General features: G+C 44.0%; 1 protein-coding gene across 2 annotated transcripts in view; it reads left to right on the plus strand.

Annotated features, from left to right (window-relative positions):
- The first annotated feature begins 8,847 nt into the window (after positions 1 to 8,847).
- Positions 8,848 to 20,276, plus strand: part of MFSD6 (major facilitator superfamily domain containing 6) — a 40,665-nt gene continuing 29,236 nt past the window's right edge. Inside the window, exon 1 of one of the 2 annotated variants that reach the window (XM_084643993.1) lies at positions 8,848 to 9,052. The gene's annotated coding sequence lies outside the window, so the exon portion shown is untranslated. The remainder of the gene's footprint in view (positions 9,053 to 20,276) is intronic. The other variant, XM_084643992.1, reaches the window with a different exon arrangement.

A 20,276-nucleotide genomic window follows, 5' to 3' on the forward strand; every position in this document is an offset into this window, starting at 1 on the left:
GGATGACTCTATCAGGGCTCAATCTAACTGTCATTGAAGTCAATGGAAATCTTTGCCAAATTCAGTCAGTACTGGTCCAGGTCCTCATGGATGCTATGTAGATTTACTAAGAACCATTCTTTTATATACAGGAAAATAAATCAATATAAATTACTACCTGCTGATCAACATCAACACTCAGTATTCTTCAGCTGTAATTCCACATTCCCATCACAAGCTGTAGCAAACCTCTATATTCACTCTGGCTAACAGATGTCATACAAAGAAAAGGAGGACTTGTGGCACCTTAGAGACTAACCAATTTATTAGAGCATAAGCTTTCGTGAGCTACAGCTCACTTCCTCAGATGCATATCGTGGAGACTGCAGCAGGCTTTATATATACACAGAGAATATGAAACAATACCTATTCCCACCCCACTGTCCTGCTGGTAATAGCTTATCTAGTTATATAGTTTGCCAAAATTCCTCCATTCACAGAGTGGAGAATATATCCTTTAAGAAATATTCCAGGGATGTCAAAAGAAAGCCATAAAAGAGAGGGATGGTTAAGCCCATCTATTCAAAACCACAGCTCTGAGGAATGGCGTAGCTGGGTCTGCCAGGCGAGGCAGCATGTCAGCATTCTATTTCCACCCTCGGTGGGACTTCCTGCGTTTGCAGTACTGAGCTAATTGAACTACAGTGACAGCTTGGTCCGACAGCTTCAGCCAATGGAGTCTGAGACGGCAAAGATCAAATTTTTCTTTGTGACCCACGACCACTGACTACAAATGCTTACTGGCCCTGAAAACGTTAGTATAGTCTGACACATGTATCCAGCGCTGGCAGACTGTAAGACAGAGCATTTTAAAATGTACGGCGTTTCCATTATTAAAATAATTTTCAGTCTTTTTTTTTGCTGTTGAATGTTAATGTCAGAGTTTATAATTGTCCTGTGAAGCCTGTGAGGCCGTAGGAGCCCCATGCTCCTGCTCTCATCTTATATAATTCCTGTGTCCGTATCTGAGGAGTTGAAATGGACAGGGGAGGGAGATTTTGAAAGGCAAAAAGAGGAGTGCCCAACTCCATTTGGACATTTGAAAATATTCCACATAGACCAGCAGTTTCATAGGCGTGGGAATAAGGCGTGCGGGGGGTGCTGCAGCACCCCCCGGCTCCCAACTGCCAGCCCCGTGCCCATGGTCTCGGTTGCCAGCTTGTGCCCGGGATCCCGGCTGCTTGCCTCAGCGGGGGCATGGACAGGGGCAAGGGGGCTGGCTTTCAGCACCCCCACTATTAAAAATGTTCCAGTGCCACTGAGCAGTTCTCAACCTATTTACCATTGTGGGCCACATATGCAGCACCCTGTGTGTTATGTGGGGCTCATCCACACAATATATATACATGCTACCTGTATGGCCCTGAGGATGTCACATGGGCTGCAGCTGTGTGCTGACTGGGCTGCGGGTTGAGAATCACTGCCATTGACAAATGTTAGGTGAGTCCTTCACTGTGTTAAGACATCTCCTTTCTGGAGTTCAGGTTTTGGCCCTTTGCTCTTTAGGGTATGTCTTCACTGCAGAGGTAGCCAGGACTCTTACCTGACGTTGCCCCTAAACCCCGCCTGTTCACACACAAAAATCTCTCACTTGAGTTTAGTAGTGCTTGCAACTCAGCCCAGGCTAGCCGGCCCAGCTGCGGGGTAGAGCCCACGTTCTGCTTTCTTTCAGGCTGGTAACCCACCCACTTTGCAGTCAGCACTCAGACTAAATCACTCAAGCTTTGATAGTCCTCCAGTGTGTTCACACAGTTCCACCCTGTGTGCGAAAGGATAGACAGGTTCTCCCACATTTCACTGGAAAAGAATCATCAAGTGGCTCAGCTTACTGCAGCACAAATGTAAGCAGGGAAATTGTTGGGAATTTCCTGGCTTATACGCTACCCTGGTGGAATGGGCTAGTGAAAGGATCTGAGTCCTACTCCGACTCCCTTTACACAGTGGCCTGCCTGACCTTGAGGACTCCCCTTCCACCCTCCTGTGTGGCAGAGTCCTCATGACCCTGAAAAGGGTGGGCTTAGGATTCTTGGGGGGCTTGATCCCCTATGTTGTTGTGGTCCTTTATGACAGAGCTACATTGTCCCCATTCTGGGGTACTCGCTCTGCTCTGGACGCTTCCCTGACCCTCTGATCATTGCATATTGTTCAAGCAAATACAATTTATTAAACAGCAATCAATTGAAAAAAAATAAGGAAAAAATGGGAAAGGTTAAAGGGAAACATGTAACCCTGCTCTGTGGCATGGGGACATCATAAATAGCTGTCACTGGAATGTAAGGGACATTCATAGACTGTTCCTCACATGTGCCAAGTCAGGGATGCCGCAGGTCAGACACTTGCTCTGGCAGTGGCCACATGCTTTCAGGCTCTAGGTGGCAGGACTCTTCTTCCCAGCATCATCTCCCTCCCTGTCAGGCTTGAAAGGCCTCTTGGCTGGAGGCATCTCCCTGTGCTGGGCCCACTGCCCAGGGTTCCCCCCATGCTTCCCAGCCACTCACTGCACCTGGTTCCAGACAGCTCCGGCCCCTGTTCAACTCTGCCTCAGCTCTCCTGCTGCTCCTCAGCCTCCAGTGCAGCTCCCTGGGCTGCTTCTCTGGTCCTTCTGGTTCTGGTTGCTGCAGCTCTGCTCTCAGAACAGCTCTCTGGGCTGCTTCTCTGGCCCCACAGCCTGCTGCTCCTCTGCTCAGCTCAGCTCAGCTCGGGCTGCTTCTCTGGTTCACTCAGGCTCTGTTCAGCGCAGCTCAGCTCCCTGGCGCAGCTCAGGCTCCGGCTCTCTCCTTAGCTCGGCCCCACTCTGGTAAGGCAGCTTCACCTCACAGGGAGGACAGGACCCTGGCTTCCTGACTCCCTCAGTAGCCTGCCTGCCCTGTCAGTCAGGCTGACCTGGAATGTTGGCTTCTCCCCATTGCCCCTGGGGACTGTCAGTCTCAGGGTCCTGGTTTCCCATTGACCCTTCCGCTTTCTTTGGTACTGGGAAATGGCCAACCAAAACCCCCCACTAAGTTTTAGTAAAGGGCAACCATCCCCTTACATTAAGAACCTTTGGCTGTGCCCACAGAAGCCCTGAGGATGCAGTCAGTGAGTGCACCATAACTCGGGTAGGATTTTGCAGTGTGATTGCTCACACGGGGCAAAGCTAACCCCTGGTGCCAATCGTCTGGCTAACTGCAGTAAAGACATACTCTTTGTTCTCTCTCCAATTTATTATTTTTACCGATAACCCTAGTTATCATCTTTACAGTGAGGATACTCTAGTGCACATATGGTGTTAAAACTTTAAATGATTCCACCCTCTCTGTCTACTTTGACTCTGTAAATGTGTAGCTTTCTCTCAACTTCCTTCCTTAATAGGGTGACCATATTTCCCAAAGGGAAAAAGGGACACTGCATGGGGCGGGCCCGAGCCCTCCCCCACACTACAGGGCTGGACTGAGCCACTCGTCAGAGCCCCCGTTCCCTCCCACGGGGCAGGCAGGGCTCAAATGAGCAGCAATGCACATACAAGATAGGGTGACCATATTTCCAAAAGACTGGGGCTGGCATCACAGCTCTCCCAAGTCCTGCCTGTCCCCCATGTGGAGCTGGGACTAGCATCACTGCTCGCTCAAGCCCTGCCTGCCCCCTACCAGAGCCCTGCCCCGCCTTGCGGGGCTAGCATCACTGCTGTCCCCCTGCACGTTCCTCTGCACCCCACTTTTTGGCAAAAGTGGACATTTGTCCTGTTTTCTCTTGGCAACTGATCAAGGAGGACAGTGGAGATGCAACAGTGGTTTAATTTCAGCGTTTTAATAAAAGTGGTATAACTTGTGGCACAGAAACTTGCCAGTATAGTCATACCCTTAGTTTCATTAACTTCCTGTTCCATTCAGGATGTTCTCCCTCAGTCCTGCCTACTACATGAAATCTTATCTTCTCCTGATTGTTTCTTTCCTTTCATCTAGCACTGATCACCTTTCTAGCATTTCAGACAGACTTGCCACTGTTGGAGCCAAGAGCCGTCTCCTTTGTAGGTCTTGCCAGGATTCTGATATCTCTTTGCCGCATTGACTTTTGTACTATTTTCAGATCTCGTCTAAAAACTGAGTGTTTCTTCCCTTCCCATGTTTCTTAACTCTTTTGTCTCTGCTTTTATGTATGTCTGTAACAATACTAATTAAAGCAAAATTACACATTGTAGCATGTAGTTGATAGTACTTACTTCCAAACAGCAGGAAATGCTGTAAAAGTGAGAGAGGTCTGAGGCTTTGGGCTGTCTTGGGCTTTCCGAAGCATTCCAAGAGCATTTCTTTAAACCTAAAAGGCTCAAAATGACAATCCTTGTGGAGGGAAATTTCCCATTGGCTTCAGTGGAATTTTTCTTGAAAATGGACTGCAAGATTGGACTCCAAATCAATTTAATTCTGCATACTGCCATATTCCAGAAAAAAGTATACACACACACACACTGCATTTATTTTCCTGTAATTTCTGATTACTATAAGTTTTGTGCATGGAAAATTTGCCTTTTCTATTCAGCCACGCCATCCAAGTTTGGTTGATTCATGCTATGATATAATCAACTGTTTGTGACAGCCCAATTGCTACCATGGTGATGAACTGTGATATGCCAGAATAACTCAGGTAAGATCAGATTGAACTTTTGCCAAAAGCTCTTCCCCTTCTGACAGTTAAAGTGGTGCAGCAGCAATGCATATTGTTGCTCCTTAAAAAGTACTGCCCTAGTATTTCCTGATCCTGACTGCGTCCAGCACTTTTCTTAGAACTCCATAGCATTTTATTGTTTTCTTATTTGTATGCCTACTGGCAGAAAGCAGCAGCCTCTGGGCAGAGCTAATTATTTTATTCGGTCAGACCTGTAGCCAAGACTAGCTAGCACAGGTTGTATCAGGTACAGATAGAACCAAAATCCTGAAGACAGAGTATCTGGAGACACACATCATGGAAGCTGGAGAGTCAGGATAACACTTGCAATCTAAAAGATATGGCCAAGACTAAAAGATGCTTAATTTAAGCATAAATGATAGTGAGAGTAAACATTTATTTTGAAGCTCTTATTTCCTTTACTGTCAAAATAGCACAATATAGGTGCCAACTCTGGTCAATTTTTGCTGAACATGGCATACTGGCAGTCCTGAATGATTTGTGGTAGAAAATGTGTGTGAGTGCCAGTAATGGCTAATTAGTGATGAAATGCTATCTGGATGTCACTATTGACTGATTTGTGGAGGATATTATGGCGTTCCCAGTACTGATTTGTGGCAGATTTTGGACAGATGCTGCTACTCGTTGATTAGTGGTTGGATATTACTAGGGCTGTCAATTAATCACAGTTAACTCACGGGATTAACTCAAAAACAAAACAATGTAAAACTTCAGAGCCTACCAGTCCACTCGGTCCTACTTCTTGTTCTGTCAATTGCTAAGACAAACAAGTTTGTTTACATTTACAGCAGATAATGCTGCTCTCTTCTTATTTAAAATGTCACCAGAAAGTGAGAACAGGCATTTGCATGGCACTTTTTTAGCTGGCATTGCAAGGTATTTACATGCCAGATATGCTAAACATTTGTATGCTTCTTCATGCTTCGGCCACCATTCCAGAGGACATGCTTCCATGCTGATGACACTCGTTAAAAAAATAACGTGTTAATTAAATTTGTGACTGGGGTAGAACTCCTTGGGGGAGAATTTTATGTCCCCTGCTCTGTTTTACCTGCATTCTGCCATATATTTCATGTTATAGCAGTCTTGGATGATGACCCAGTACATGTTGTTTGTTTTAAGAACACTTTCATTGCAGATTTGACAAAACACAAAGAAGATACCAATGTGAGATTTCTAAAAATAGCTGCAGCACTCAACCCAAGGTTTAAGAATCTGAAGTGCCTTCCAAAATCTGAGAGGGATGAGGTGTGGAGCATGCTTTCAGAAGTCTTACAAGAGCAACACTCCAATGCGGAACTACAGAACCCAAACCACCAAAAAAGAAAATCAATCTTCTGCTGGTGGCATCTGACTCAGATAGTGAAAATGAACATGCATCGGTCCATACCACTTTGGATTGTTATCAAGCAGAATCCGTCATCAGTGTGGAAGCATGTCCTCTGGAATGGTGGTTGAAGCATGAAGGGACATATGAATGTTTAGCGTATCTGGCATGTAAATATCTTGCAATGCCATCTACAACAGTGCCATGAGAACACCTGTCCTCACTTTCAGGTGACATTGTAAACAAGAAGTGGGCAGCATTATCTCCTGTAAATGTAAACAAACTTGTCTGTCTGAGCGATTGGCTGAACAAGAAGTAGAACTGAGTGGACTTGCAGGCTCTAAAATTTTACATTGTTTTATTTTTGAATGCAGTTTTTTTGTACATAATTCTACATTTGTAAGTTCAACTTTCATGATAAAGAGATTGCACTAGGGTACTTGTATTAGGTGAATTGAAAAATATTATTTCTTTTGTTTCTTTACAGTGCAAATACTTGTAATCAAAAATAAATATAAAGTGAGCATTGTACACTTTGTATTCTATTTTGTAATTAAAATAAATATATTTGAAAATGTAGAAAACATCCAAAATACTTAAATAAATGGTATTCTATTATTAACAGTGCGATTAATCACATGATTAAACACGATTAAAAAAATTAATCGTGTGATTAAGCATGATTAATTTTTTTAATCGCTGGACACCCCTAAATATTACATAATGTGCGGGGAACTAGCTGATTAGTTCAACCACTACGGATTGCATGGGGTCCTGGTACTGGCTAATCTGTGGAGGGTATCACACAGGCATCAGTACTAGTTAATACGTGGAGAAGATCACACAGGGTGTTGGTACTGGATGAGCAGTGGCCAGAGGTGAAAGTAAGCTGGTACGCCCTGGTACGGCGTACCAGCAAGAGCCGGTGCACCGTACTGGGGCAGCCCGGCTTCCCCAGGGGGCAATTTAAAGGGCCTGGGGCTCCAGCTGCCACTGCCGCCCCAGTCCTTTAAATAGCCGCTGAAGCCCCGTCGCTTTCCCAGGGCTCTGGCGGCTATTTAAAGGACCAGGGCAGTAGAAGCAGGGGAGCCCCGGGCCCTTTAAATAGCCCCCGGGTCCCCAGGCTGCTGCTGCTACCCCGGTGGGGGAGGAAGAGAAGGAAAAGGACGGGGGTCACTTACCTTACAGGGTGGGCAGGGGCTGGCTCTGACCCCCTCAGACCCACCCTTTCCGCCCTAGGCCCCGCCCCTTCCAGGGGCCGGAGCTGGCCCCAGTGTACGGGTAAGTCACTTGACTTACTTTCACCCCTGTCAATGGCTGATATCACATTGGTTTAGGGTGACCTGATGTCTTTCACAGGCAGAAAAAGTGTCCCAATTTTTCACACTTATCTGGTCACCTTACATGAATTGTTGGTATTGGATGATCAGTGACACTGGCAGATATCACCTGGGGTATTAGTACAAGGTGATTAAGGGTGGATATCAAGCGGGGTATTGGTACTAGGTGATTGGGGCAGATATCACGTGGAGTAATGGTATGGGGTGATCCATGCATGGTATGTTGGTACTGGATAATCCTAGTTAGATATCATATAGGGAGTTGGCACTGTCTGATATAGGCAGATATCCCCCGAGTGTCAGTACTGAGGGATGGGGGCAGATATTACAGTGCCTGTCAGTTCTGGGTGATCAAGGGTGGATATCACATGGGGGTGTCAGTATTGAATGATCGGGGTGGAGATCACTCAGGGTGTTGATATGGGGTGATGAGAGTGGATACACAGGGGGTGTTGGTAGGTAGTGATGAAGGGCATATACCACAGGGAATGTCGGTAGCAATGATGAGGGGCAGAAACCACAGGGTATGTTGGTAGGAGGTGATGAGGGGCAGACACCACAGGGGCTGTCGGTACCAGATGATGAGAGTGGATACCACAGGGGGTGTCGGTAGGGGGTGATGAGGGGCAGATACCACAGGGGGTGTTGGTACCAGATGATGAGGGGCGGACACTACAGGGGCTGTTGGTACCAGATGATGACGGATACCACAGGGGGTGTCGGTACCAGATGATGAGGATGGATACCACAGGGGGTGTCGGTTGAACACCACAGGGGCTGTCAGTACCAAATGATGAGGATGGATACTACAAGGGATGTCGGTACCAGATGATGAGGGTGGATACCACAGGGGGTGTCGGTAGGGGGTGATGAGGGGCAGATACCACAGGGGGTGTTGGTACCAGATGATGAGGGGCGGACACTACAGGGGCTGTCGGTACCAGATGATGACGGATACCACAGGGGCTGTCAGTACCAAATGATGAGGATGGATACTACAAGGGATGTCGGTACCAGATGATGAGGGTGGATACCACAGGGGGTGCTGGGGGTAGGGGATGATGAGGGTGGATACCACAGAGGGTGCTGGGGGTAGGGGATGATGAGGGTGGATACCACAGGGGGTGCTGGTCGGGGATGAGGAGGGACAGATATCACAGGGGGTGTCAGTACCAGATGGTGAGGGCAGACACCACAGGAGGTGTCGGTAGGGGGTGATGAGGGTGGATACCCCAAGGGGTGTCGGTAGGGGGTGATGAAGGCGGAGATCCGAGGCTTTCACCTATACCCCCGCGCCTGGCCGGACCGGGGCAGGGTTAAGGCGGCCCCCGGGCAGGCTGTTACAGGGCAGATGTGCCCAGCTCGCTGCTCCGTGCCCCGGCCCACGCCGCGGGAGGGCGCTCCACGCTGTGCCAGGCCTGCCCCCTGGCGTGCGGGGCGCGGAGCGCCGGGAGGGCGGAGTCCCGGCTGACTCTGGGTCGGGCCCTGCCCTCCGCGCTGTGGCTCCAGCCGGCACCGTGCAGCAGCAGCCGCTGGAGGTCGGGTCGGCTGCTGAGCTCCGCAGCGCTCGTGCGCAGAGGAGCTGGCGGCGGCGGCGGGGGATGGTGCATGGTGCGCGGCCCCCTGCAGCAGCAGCAGCAGCGCGAGGGAAGAGGCTGTGAGGGACCCCCCCCCCCCGCACGAGGTGAGTCATTGCCCGTCGCCTTCACACGCACTCGGGGGAAAGCAGGGAAATCTGCCCCGGCTTGCTGCGCCTGCCGCTGGCTGAGAACTGGAGGCCCTGGGCAGGCTGGGTGGGGTGCCCGGGGGGGGGGGCTGGCGGGGGGTGCCCGGGGGGCTGGCGGGGGGTGCCCGGGGGGGGGCTGGCAGTGACTTGTTTCTGGTGTGACTCCGTTGGTTCCCAGACTCGTGCCGGCAGCTGCTGTTGCCTTATTCCAGAGGATGGTTCGTTTACGTGCGTTTGACCCCATCCCTTTCTCTCCCCGCCCTGGCTGTGGCGGACACGGGGCTTTGCGTGCTGCCCGGTCCACCATTGGAGCCACAGCTCGGGGAGGTGAGACGGAGTAACCCGGTTCGTATTTGTTTTGTAATGTGGAAGCTGCCGCACCGCCCGGGCATGGACTTCCGCAAACGTAACTGCCCTTGCAAACAAAGGCGCTGCGGAGCAGGGTGCCCGGGGGCGGCGTGCGGAGGAGCCATCGTTCCCCCGACCTGCACCTGCCCCTCGGCATGAAAGCCCCCTGCCCAGTCAGCCAGCTCTTGTCTTTGTACATCGACAGAAGTCATCTCTGCACCACTGCCAAGCTGGGTCCGTTTGAATGAGCGATACCCCAAACTGAATGAATTACCTAGCAAAATGGAGTGAGATTTACATGTCTCTTTGGAGTATAGTGAAAAGCCTTTATCACAAGGAGGAGGCCTTTCAAATAACCAGAAATGAAGGTGTGGCCCTTCAAGTGGGTAAACTGGAAGAAGGGGAGGAGCAGGCATAACTGCTAGGACTAAATGTTTTTGTTAGCAGGCTTTTCTGTGGTGCTGGGCTACTGTAGTATCTGAGTAGTACATCACAAACATTAGTGTGTGTATATATATCCTCACACCCTGTGAGGTAGGGAGGTAAGGCCTTGAGAGAGAATAAGGGTCTTGCCCAAGGTCACTCAGGATGTCTGTGGCTGAGCTAGGAACAAACCCCTCTTTCCTGAGAACTAGTCCAGTTTCTTAAACTCCATTCCATTTCTCTTCTCTGAGGGCCGCAGTGGTGGGATGAAAGATTTTTGATGTCAGGAAGATGGCTCAGGGCTCTTGGATGGAAGGAACAGGGTTTGGAAATTAAGAGGGGTGATAGGGTATTTCCATATAGGGATTGGGTAATTTGGGGGTTCAGTTGAAGTGTTTTTCAGCGGTGTGTGTGTGCAAATTCTTTTTAATTGTACAGGAGGATTTAGTAGTTACAGGGATTGCCTTGAGAGTGTTTCTCACTGTGATAATGGGGACTTGCTTTGCTTCCTTTTTCTGAACACACACCAGTCTTCCAGCCTGCTCTTCCTGCATGTGGGGACCAGTCAGATTTTCTTTCTGTCTAAAAGTATTAAGAGGGTGATAATCATCATACTAGACAAGCTTCTCTCCTAGCTAGTGCAGCCCTCTCTTCTCCCCCTCCCCATAACCTGCAGTGCCTCCCATCTACTTTGAAGACTATCTATATCTGCCACCCCTGTTACTCCAAGTATTTGCTCCCTTCCCTTACACCAGTGGTTCCCAAACTTAACAACCTGTGAACCCCTTTCACTGAAATGTCAAGTCTCGCGAACCCCCTCCTAAAAATTAATATTTCCAGGGATTTTTCTCCTTTACCTGAGTATAAATGATAAAAGCAGTGATTGTGGAAATATAAAATTTGTTTTTATGACATGCTTATTACATGCTATTTATTACTAATTATTATTTATATTACAGTATTTTTTTATATTATGAAAACGGCAACACTCTTCCAAGATCTCACTTTTGTAGCTTGTATCACTTTGAATAAGCCTGTTATAAGACAAGGCTCTTCCGTTTCATCAAGGAGTATCAGATATGAAACAGCATGAAGGTATTTAAAAAGTCAACTCAAAGAGTTCCTCCTACACAAGAATTCAGGTCTTGAGCAGTCCAGGCAAACAACACACGTTACAACAAAGCTTAAACTTGGTCTTCATAATCATTTTAAAAACAATAGTAGCTGCCTATTTAATTTTAAAAACAGCAAAAAATATCCACCTCCCTTTCTATTTATTATAAAGAGTCTTGAAGTTTAAATCTTCTCAGTGTGATAGATATGCTTGCTCTGATCTACTTAGCTCTTGGAAGTCCAGGGGCTCCAGGCTGCTGGCTCCATGCTGCCCAGAGTCCCTAGGGACAGCTCTGTCCACCATTAGGGAATTTTTTCCCGAGAACCCCCTGTAACATTTTGTGAAACCCCAGGGGTTCACAAACCCCAGTTTGGGAACCACTGCCTTACACTGTAGTTGGTATTCTCCTCAGGTTGAATCCTTTCTCATAGCACTTTCCTGGTATCTCTGAGATCTATTCTTCAAATATGTGTGACCTTTCTGATTGACAAACAGGTTTCTGTTTAGCCGATTTTCCCAGGTCCTTTATAAGAACATGAGTGTTTGGGTGGATCGGCGCACATGCTGTTTTTTGAGGAAACTGGTCACATCCAATCTTTCCTCTCAGTTCAAATCTTTGGCATGTGCTGTGGTTAGACTATAACCTCCATAGGACGCTAACCTCGTTCTCTAGAAATTGTAGCAACATAGTATTCAGTGTTGTGGGTGAGGCCTAATTCTCTGTAATTGAGTCATTCCATTCCAAATTAACCAGTGCTTCCCAGTTGAACATCCAGGTTTTGATGGAATATACTGTGTTAATAGTTCACATTTCACTGGAGGCGCTGATCAAATGCCAAGTTTTCTCTAAAACATCTTCAGGAGCATGGTCACTTTTTATCTTGTGCTGGGGGTGCCTACACATGACACTCCCTCGGGCAGATATTCAATGTATATTTAAAAAAAATTAAGATCTTAGTGAACTAACCACATTCTCAGTAGGAACTTTTTATTTACTACTTTGTTCATACTCTTGCATGCTTCGTTTATCAGCATAGCTATTGGCATATGTAGTATATGAGCTTACCTCACAAATCCAGCAGAAGTTTAATATTTATCTGTGAATAGTGTTTGCTGCCATGTATAGAGTTGAAGACTTAGTTTTGTGTTAGCATCTCATAAGATGTAGCTACTGATAGTTTTAAAATAAAAACTACATATTTAAAATCCATCTGATTTTCACTATCAGATTATAACCTATTAAAGATTGGTTCAATCTTGGATATAAACTGCTTAGTAAAAACCCTTCCATTCTCAGTTGTGTCAAAACAATACTCTTAAGTAAGTGAGTGGAGAAAATTCTAGCAGTAAAAAATCATATTATAGCTGAATAAACTATAATGTCGTTTGGCAAATATTTTTCTGCAGTACTTTGAAATAAGGATAAATAAATATTTCCTAATTAAGCAGATAGTGTAAATAAATGTCGTGTTCCAGAGGAGCTGATAAAGGCTGTGTCTGTTGGAAATACCAGCCTCTCCTGAACTGAGTCTAGTCTGTACTAGGGGTTCTCAAACTTCATTGCACAGCAACCCCTTTCTGACAACAAAAATTACTACATGACCCCAGGAGGGGGGGACTGAAGCCTGAGCCCACCCGAGCCCTACTGTCCCAGGGGTGAGTGGAGGAAAGCCGAAACACAAAGTCTTCATCCTCACGTGGGGGTGGGACCTGTAACCTGAGCTCCACCATCCAGGGAGTGGGGCTCGGGCTTCAGTGCTGGGCGATGGGGTTTGGGCTTTGGCCCTGGGCCCCAGTAAGTCTGTCATCAGCTCTGGTGACCCCATTAATACGGGTTCATGACTCACAGTTTGAGAACCGCTGGTCTATACATATAATAAATGCAGGGTCTGACTGCCCACTATCTTGCATCTTGTATTGTCATTTACATGGGCAAAGTGGGTGTAAAATGTTACCAAACCAGAAGGGTAGCATTTACATCCATTTCGTTTAGGTGTAAATAAATACACAAAGTGCTAGGCAGTGGAGAATTTACTGTTATTTCTTTGTTGTATTGCCTTAATCCCTACAAAGGGATTAGAGGATTTGAACAAATAACAGAGCCAGCCCCTGATCCAGAGGGCTAACAATCACATTCTCTAAATACTAAACAGGTGAATCAACAGAGATGGAGAAGAGGGAGGATAAGACAAGAGCAGAGATTTGGGTGTTTGCATAAGTAAGTAGTCATAGAGGTGTTGGAAGTTTCAGGTGGTCACCAGTGTAACCAATGGTAGTGATTTGTAGGCATCACACCAAAGGACCTTTTAAAATGGATATAAAGGAGGATAAAGTGATGACTTTTGAAGTTCTGATAGTACAGTACTGTGGGCCTGACTCTGTACTCTATAGCAGTGCTTTTGGAATGAAAACTGATGCCAAAGCAATCAGGTTCTGATGGGTATACTCCTAAAAGGCTATATGAAAGGTCCTGCACATCCTGTTTTTGTTTGTAGTGTTAAAACAACAAAGCATAATACAGATATAGAGCACAATCTTATGAAGACTCGCATATGTAATTTTGTTAAAGGGGGTAGTCCCATTGTAGTCAATATGGGACTGCTTGTTAGTTGCTGCAGATTCAGCCCTGTTCTGCTGGTGTTTCAATGGCAAAATATGCAATGGCTTTAGTAGAAACCCCATTTATCCAATAATTCTGCATTTTCTAATATTCTTCTATTCACCCATTCTTTGAAACAGATTGTCTTGTCAGGATGTTTGTGGAGGAAAGTTAGCTCTGTTACCTCTATAGCTCAACACTAGAAACAGAAACACCACTTCCGATGCCTTACATAAGTTCATGCGCTGTTTATTGGCTCTGATGGCTAGCAACGAATGTAAAAAGAAGTGCACAACTTGTAAGCATTGACACAGAAACATCTTCAACTGTAGCACAGGGGTATTTCTAAATTAAACAGTGATTAGCAAGATATCAAGTAAATTTTGTGAAGTATTATTTTAGAGGAATGAGTGGCTGAACACTTGAAAATCTGCTAATAGAAATTTTCTTGTGAAATTTCTCTTGTTTATTGCAAACCTGCTCTACTGGCCAAGTTTAACGAAAATCTGAGAGGGTTAAACAGGAACTTGATACCATATCGGTATGTTGACATGGAAGGCCTCACTGATAAACTCGCATCTGATTTATCAATGCCATGCAGACTACAATCCAATCTGCTTTTTTTGATACAGCTATGGATTTGAAGGCTTTCGTTAATGCTTCCTGTTTTGGATGCTCTCTGATGTATTTGTTTTCTGTGAAATGTAAATATAATTTTGTGCACATATTGTTGAAGATACTTAACTCATCAAAGTCCTTCTGTAAGTGTCTACACTATGTGTATAACAAATTATGGCTTTTGCACTTAATATGCTCATTTTTTGAGGCTCTCTAACTTTATATTGCTTTTTGATTCTTAACTATGCTCAATTTCTTGTTTAAAATCAAATATTTATGCTATATATTTAAGTATTAGCAGTTCCCCCTAAGGGTATCAAACCTAATTGCCTGTTGGTTTCTAGATGGAATTTAAGGTGCTGGTTTTGGCCTATAAAGCCCTACGTGTATGTCTACACTGCAATTAAGCACCCATGGCTGGCAAATAGCTCAGGTCAGCTGGCCTGTATCAGCTGACTCGGGCTCACAGTACTGTAAAATTGCAGTGTAGACACTTGGACTTGGGCTGGAGCCCGAACTCTAGGAACCGTACAAGGTGGGAAGGGTCCCAGAACCTGGGCTCCAACCTGAGCCGAACCATCTACGCTGCAATTTTATAGCCACAAGCCTGAGCCAGTTGACACGGGCCAGCTGACGTGGGCTAGCTGCAAGTATTTAATTGCAGTGTAGACATATCCCAAGTGGCCTGGGATCTGCCTCCCTGGGAGGCTGCTGCTGTGTCCCTGCTGTACTGCTGCACTTGCTGCATGGAGGCAGTTGAGTTGTGTACTCCTTGATTTAAAGGAGATGGGGCTAATGATAGGACGCTTCCTATGAAGGGGGGCCCCTCCATTCTGGCATTCATTCCCCTATCAGATTTGTTGACTTCACAGCAAGCTACAAAGTACACATATTTTCTCAGACTTTTGGGAAGGGTAAGTGCAGGGGGAGAACTGAGCTTTGACGTACTTGATCCTTTCCTTTGATTATAGGGATTGATTTGTAGTGCCAGGTTGGGCTGCCTGGAATAGATTGCCTCTGTGTTTTCCAATTCCTTGTATGATTGTGTTCTTTTAACTATGAGAATGCCTAGAGTCAGTGTGAATAATTACCTTTTGTGAAATTAAAAATAAATAGAAATAAGTGTTTTAATGAGATACTTTAATGTAATAATGTGAAGAGAAATTACTTTGTGTGCAACCTTCTTTATATTACTTTGAGTTTAAAAGCCTGCTATTCTCTGCTTGGCCTCTCCAAAAGATTCTGCCTGTTTCAGGCTTGTATGTGTTGTATGTCACTATATGCAACAGAAAAATTAAATTGTCTCAAGACAGTGGGGTGCCTCAAAAAACACACATAATTTCTATGATTTTTCTACCTGCTTTAGGAACAAATCAGATTGTTTTTTTCTCTTGTAAAGATTTTTATAAATTTATCTTCATTTGATTTTCTAAAATTCATTCTTTAATGTTAAGTATTAAAATAATCTACATAAGATGTCTGGTTAACATATAGTGGGAAATATTGTGACAGCTGGCTCCGGCCAGCCAATTGACTATAAGAAGTCACTGGGGTTTTCTCTTGAGGGTAATATTAGATATTAAAGCTAGCATGAGACACCCACTTCAGCTGTATTCGTTTCTCAGAGTAAAGGGTTGCCTCCCTTTTCTCCCTGCATTTAACAGTTACTGTGGAAGATCATTATTAAAGCTAGATGATCCTTTTGATGATATCTTGGCAAAAAATCAGCCACAAAATGAGTAAAATGGTGTAGATTTGAATGTTTGAAGTAAAACCTAACTAAATACAGCAGAGGTGAAAGAACAGGAACACTGACTTACAACAGAAGGAATTACTTATTTTTCAGATTTCAGAGCAGCAGCTGTGTTAGTCTGTATTCTCAAAAAGAAAAGGAGTACTTGTGACACCCTAGAGACTAACAAATTTATTTGAGCATATGCTTTCGTGAGCTACAGCTCACTTCATCAGATGCAGCAGTGCAGGTGGCTTCCTCTCTCTGCATCTGTAATATATATCCGATGAAGTGAGCTGTAGCTCACGAAAGCTTATGCTCAAATAAATTTGTTAGTCTCTAAGGTGCCACAATTACTCCTTTTATTTTTCAGAGTTTTTCTTGCATATAGCTGATTTCTTTTTAGTTGTGGATAAGGAACGATACACACTCACAAAAGAGAGAGGAAGGATAGGCTTGTAGTTAAAAGGAAGCCAGTGTAAGTTTATGTAAGTAGTCTTAGAGGAAGGGTGGTCTCATAAACTGAGTCTATGCATCTATACTTGGAACAGCCACAGACTTCCTGTGTGATTCTGGGCAGGTGGCTTCCTCTCTCTGCATCTGTAATATGGGAAGAATAATACCTCATAACGGAGAGGAAGTGTTATGAACTTCATGTCGGGGAGGTGTTCAGATATTGGGGACCTACATACATAGTTCTCCCTTATGTCTGTGTGAGTGATTTGGGCACTTTAACTTCTGGGAAGTTTGTTTATTTGCGCTGCATATTGGGGGACAAGATCCCTCTTGGTAGTATCACACAGGCGGATTTGTGCAACATGCTACACCTCACCTCTTTGCAAATGGTTTATTAGGCTGTTCAAAATCTCTCACAGGCAACACTTTAATCAATGCAACTAAATCGGAGCATGCATGATATTTGCTAGTGGCTACTCTTCAGTTTAACCTTGTCACTTAGGTAAATTGGTAAAAAGTGCCTTCAGAACGTATGTTCGTGATTTCTATGATGAGGTCAGAACTCAGTGTTCAGTAGCCCATGGCCAAAACTCCACGCTCCATCACCATGTTCTTCTAAGGCCTTGTCTTCACTAGAGTTTTTTTTTTTGGCTCCTGTAGAATGCCAGTTAACTCCAGATAGTTAATACATTGGTAAGGGATCTAGTCTGGACACTCTCAACATGTTTGTTCCTGGCTACAAATGTTTGTAGTTTGCCCAAGCTGATCCTTAGAACTATAGTCCACACACTGTCCCTTAGGACTACAATTTTGTAGATATGGAAAATGTTTTTACAAAGCAGTAACGTTCATAAAATTTCAGCAGTGATGTTGTAGTTAAACTAACCTTGGATTGGGGAAGTTATAGGCTATTCCTCTCATTTCAAATTATACATAACTTTATAAATATTTTTGCTGCTGCTTAGTTTGATTTCACTGTAGAGCTGCCTAATGTCCAAGCTGTGCTGCCTTTTTGTTATAAGTTGGAAAGCCATCGTTGGAACCATTGTAAGAAATTCCAAAGAATCTATTTGTTAGTTTGTTCATTTCCACTACTCCCCCCACCTTTTCTTTAATTAACACCACATATAAAAAATTGACTCTGCTCAAAATCTGAAAAGTAATCCTGTGAAATTTCTGCTAATGCTGCTACTGTGTCCGATTACTGAAGGGTATATAGTGTATTACTAATGGAAGTCAATGAAATATTTACTTTAAAATGTTTGTTTGATGAAATATTTTTCTATAACATTTTACTAAGAAGTTTATGGACAAAATACAGTGAAAATACAGGTGTTTCTATCACATTACACATATATAACAAATTTAGAAGAAAATGGATACAAGAGCAGATGTAAAAACATATGAGGAAAAGATCCAATAGCTTAATATTTTTAAACCCCAACAATAATAAGCAATTGTAAAATATTAGTTATCAATAAACCTAATAAAATTAACATACTCAAGGAAACATAAATCTGAAACCTATTCCAATTGGAAAGGAAACTGAAAATAAAAAGACAAATTAAGAATCATGTTTGTTGTGTTTAAAAATTCTTTGTACATTGCCACCCACGTATTTTTGGTGCTAAATCAGATAGTTTTGAATCCATATGCATAGGATTAGGAATATAGTGTATTTGTTTTTGTTTTTAATCAAGATTATTGTGGCTTCTCTTGACCTAAGAAGAGCTGATGTCAAACTGCACGACATTGTGCCACTTGATCTTGCAATGTAAGAGAGAACTTGTCTATAATCGAGAGAAACCAAACTCTGACACATTAACTCTTAGCAGCTAGAATTAGCGTGGAGATACTTTTATAGGTTCATAAGGTTAATATGAGGGTAGAGAGTAAGGCCATGGTCCTTCAATTGACTCCTATTAAAGTCAGCGGGGTTCCACCCATGTATAGGGGGCTGCCCACCCACCAGTTGCAGAACCAAGGCAGGCCTAAAAGAAAAAGTGAAGAACTCAAGGGCAAATCTAACGTGGTAATTAGTAGAATTTGTTTTGTGTGTTTTTCAACCAAAAATGAACAATAATAGAAAAAGTCCACTGTAAATGTGCAAAAGAACTTGTCTCAGTGATTCCACCAGTCTAATTAAATTGATTAGTAATAGTATTTAACATACCAGACCTAATGTATACTTCAAAAACTGGTTTTAAGAGATTATCTTGTGATATTAGTGAATAAGAGCAAGAAAAATGATTTTCAAATTTGGCAACAGTGTGCATCAGTTATTTAGAAAGCTTCTTCAATTTGCAGTACTGCCAACTCCAAACATTTAAAAATCAAGTTTCAGGCCCCCAAAATTATGACATTGATTTAAAAATCATGAGTCTTAAGAACAAAAAGTCACTTTTTTTTTATTTGTCTTCTGGTTTTAGAGCCTTTAGGATTCTTGTTTTCAACCTTTTCAACTATGAGGGCTAGAACCTTTTTCTGAAATGAAAGAAGAGGTTCTCAGGTAATATTATTCATCAGCTGGGGTTGGTGAGAAAAACACCAAGTATTGCAACATTCATGGTAAAATCCCAGAATTGGCAACACTGAACTTGTTTAAAGATTTCAAATTCTCACAGACGATTTTGTAATAAAAAATGCCTGCAGATAAAATCAATCACAATGCTGGAGTCTAGAGAAGGAGATGAGCTTTCCAGACTAAAATTTAGATTACATTACTGGGCCACTGCAGCTCATTCCACAAACATTAAGAACATAAGAATGGCATACGGGGTCAGACCAATGCTTCATCTAGCCCAGTATCTGTCTTCCAACAGCAGCCAATGCCACCTGCTTCAGAGGGAATGAGCAGGGCAATTCACAAGTGATCCATCCCCTGTTGTCCAGTCCCAGCATCTGGCAGTCAGCGGGTTAGGGACACCCAGAGCATGGGGTTGCACTCCTGACTATCTTGGCTAATAGCTGTTGATGGCCCTATCCTCCATGAACTTACCTAATTCTTTTTTGAACTCTGTTATACTTTTGGCATTCACAACATAGAATCATAGAATATCAGGGTTGGAAGGCACCTCAGGAGGTCATCTAGTCCAACCCCCTGCTCAAAGCAGGACCAATCCCCAATTTTGCCCCAGAGCCCTAAATGGCCCCCTCAAGGATTGAACTCACAACCCTGTGTTTAGCAGGCCAATGCTCCAACCACTGAGCTATCCCTCCCACCAACATCCCATGGCAATGAGTCCCCTCCATTGAGTGTATGTTGTGTGAAGAAGTATTTCCTTTGTTTTAAACATGCTGCCTGTTAATTTCATTGGGTGACCCCTGGTTTTTGTGTTATGTGAAGAAGTAAATAACATTTCCTTATTCACTTTCTCCACACCAGTCAATATTTTACAGACCTCTACCATATCCTTCCTTAGTCATCTCTTTTCCAAGCTGAAAAGTCCCAGTTGTCTTAATCTCTCTTCATATGGAGGCTGTTCCATACCCTTAATCATTTTTGCTGCCCTTCTCTGTACCATTTCTATTTCTAATATACATACTCAAGGTATGGGCATACTGTGGATGTAGATAGTGGTTTTATATTTACTGTAGTCTTATCTGTCCTTTTCCCAATGGTGCCTAACATTCTTTTAGCATTTTTGACTGCTGCTATACATTGAGCAGATGTTTTCAGAGAACTATCCACAATGACTCAAATATTTCTCTTGTGAGTGATCGCAGCTAATTTAAACCCCATCATTTTATATGTATAGTTGGGATTGTGTTTTCCAATGTGTATTACTTTGCATTTATCAACATTGACTTTGATCTCCCATTTTGTTGCCCAGTCATCCAGTTTTGTGAGATTCCCTTTGTGACTCTTCACAGTCTGCTTTGGACTTAACTA

This window comes from Lepidochelys olivacea (assembly GCF_965140295.1).
Source record: "Lepidochelys olivacea isolate rLepOli2 genome assembly, chromosome: 11".
NCBI classification, from domain to species: Eukaryota; Metazoa; Chordata; order Testudines; family Cheloniidae; genus Lepidochelys; species Lepidochelys olivacea.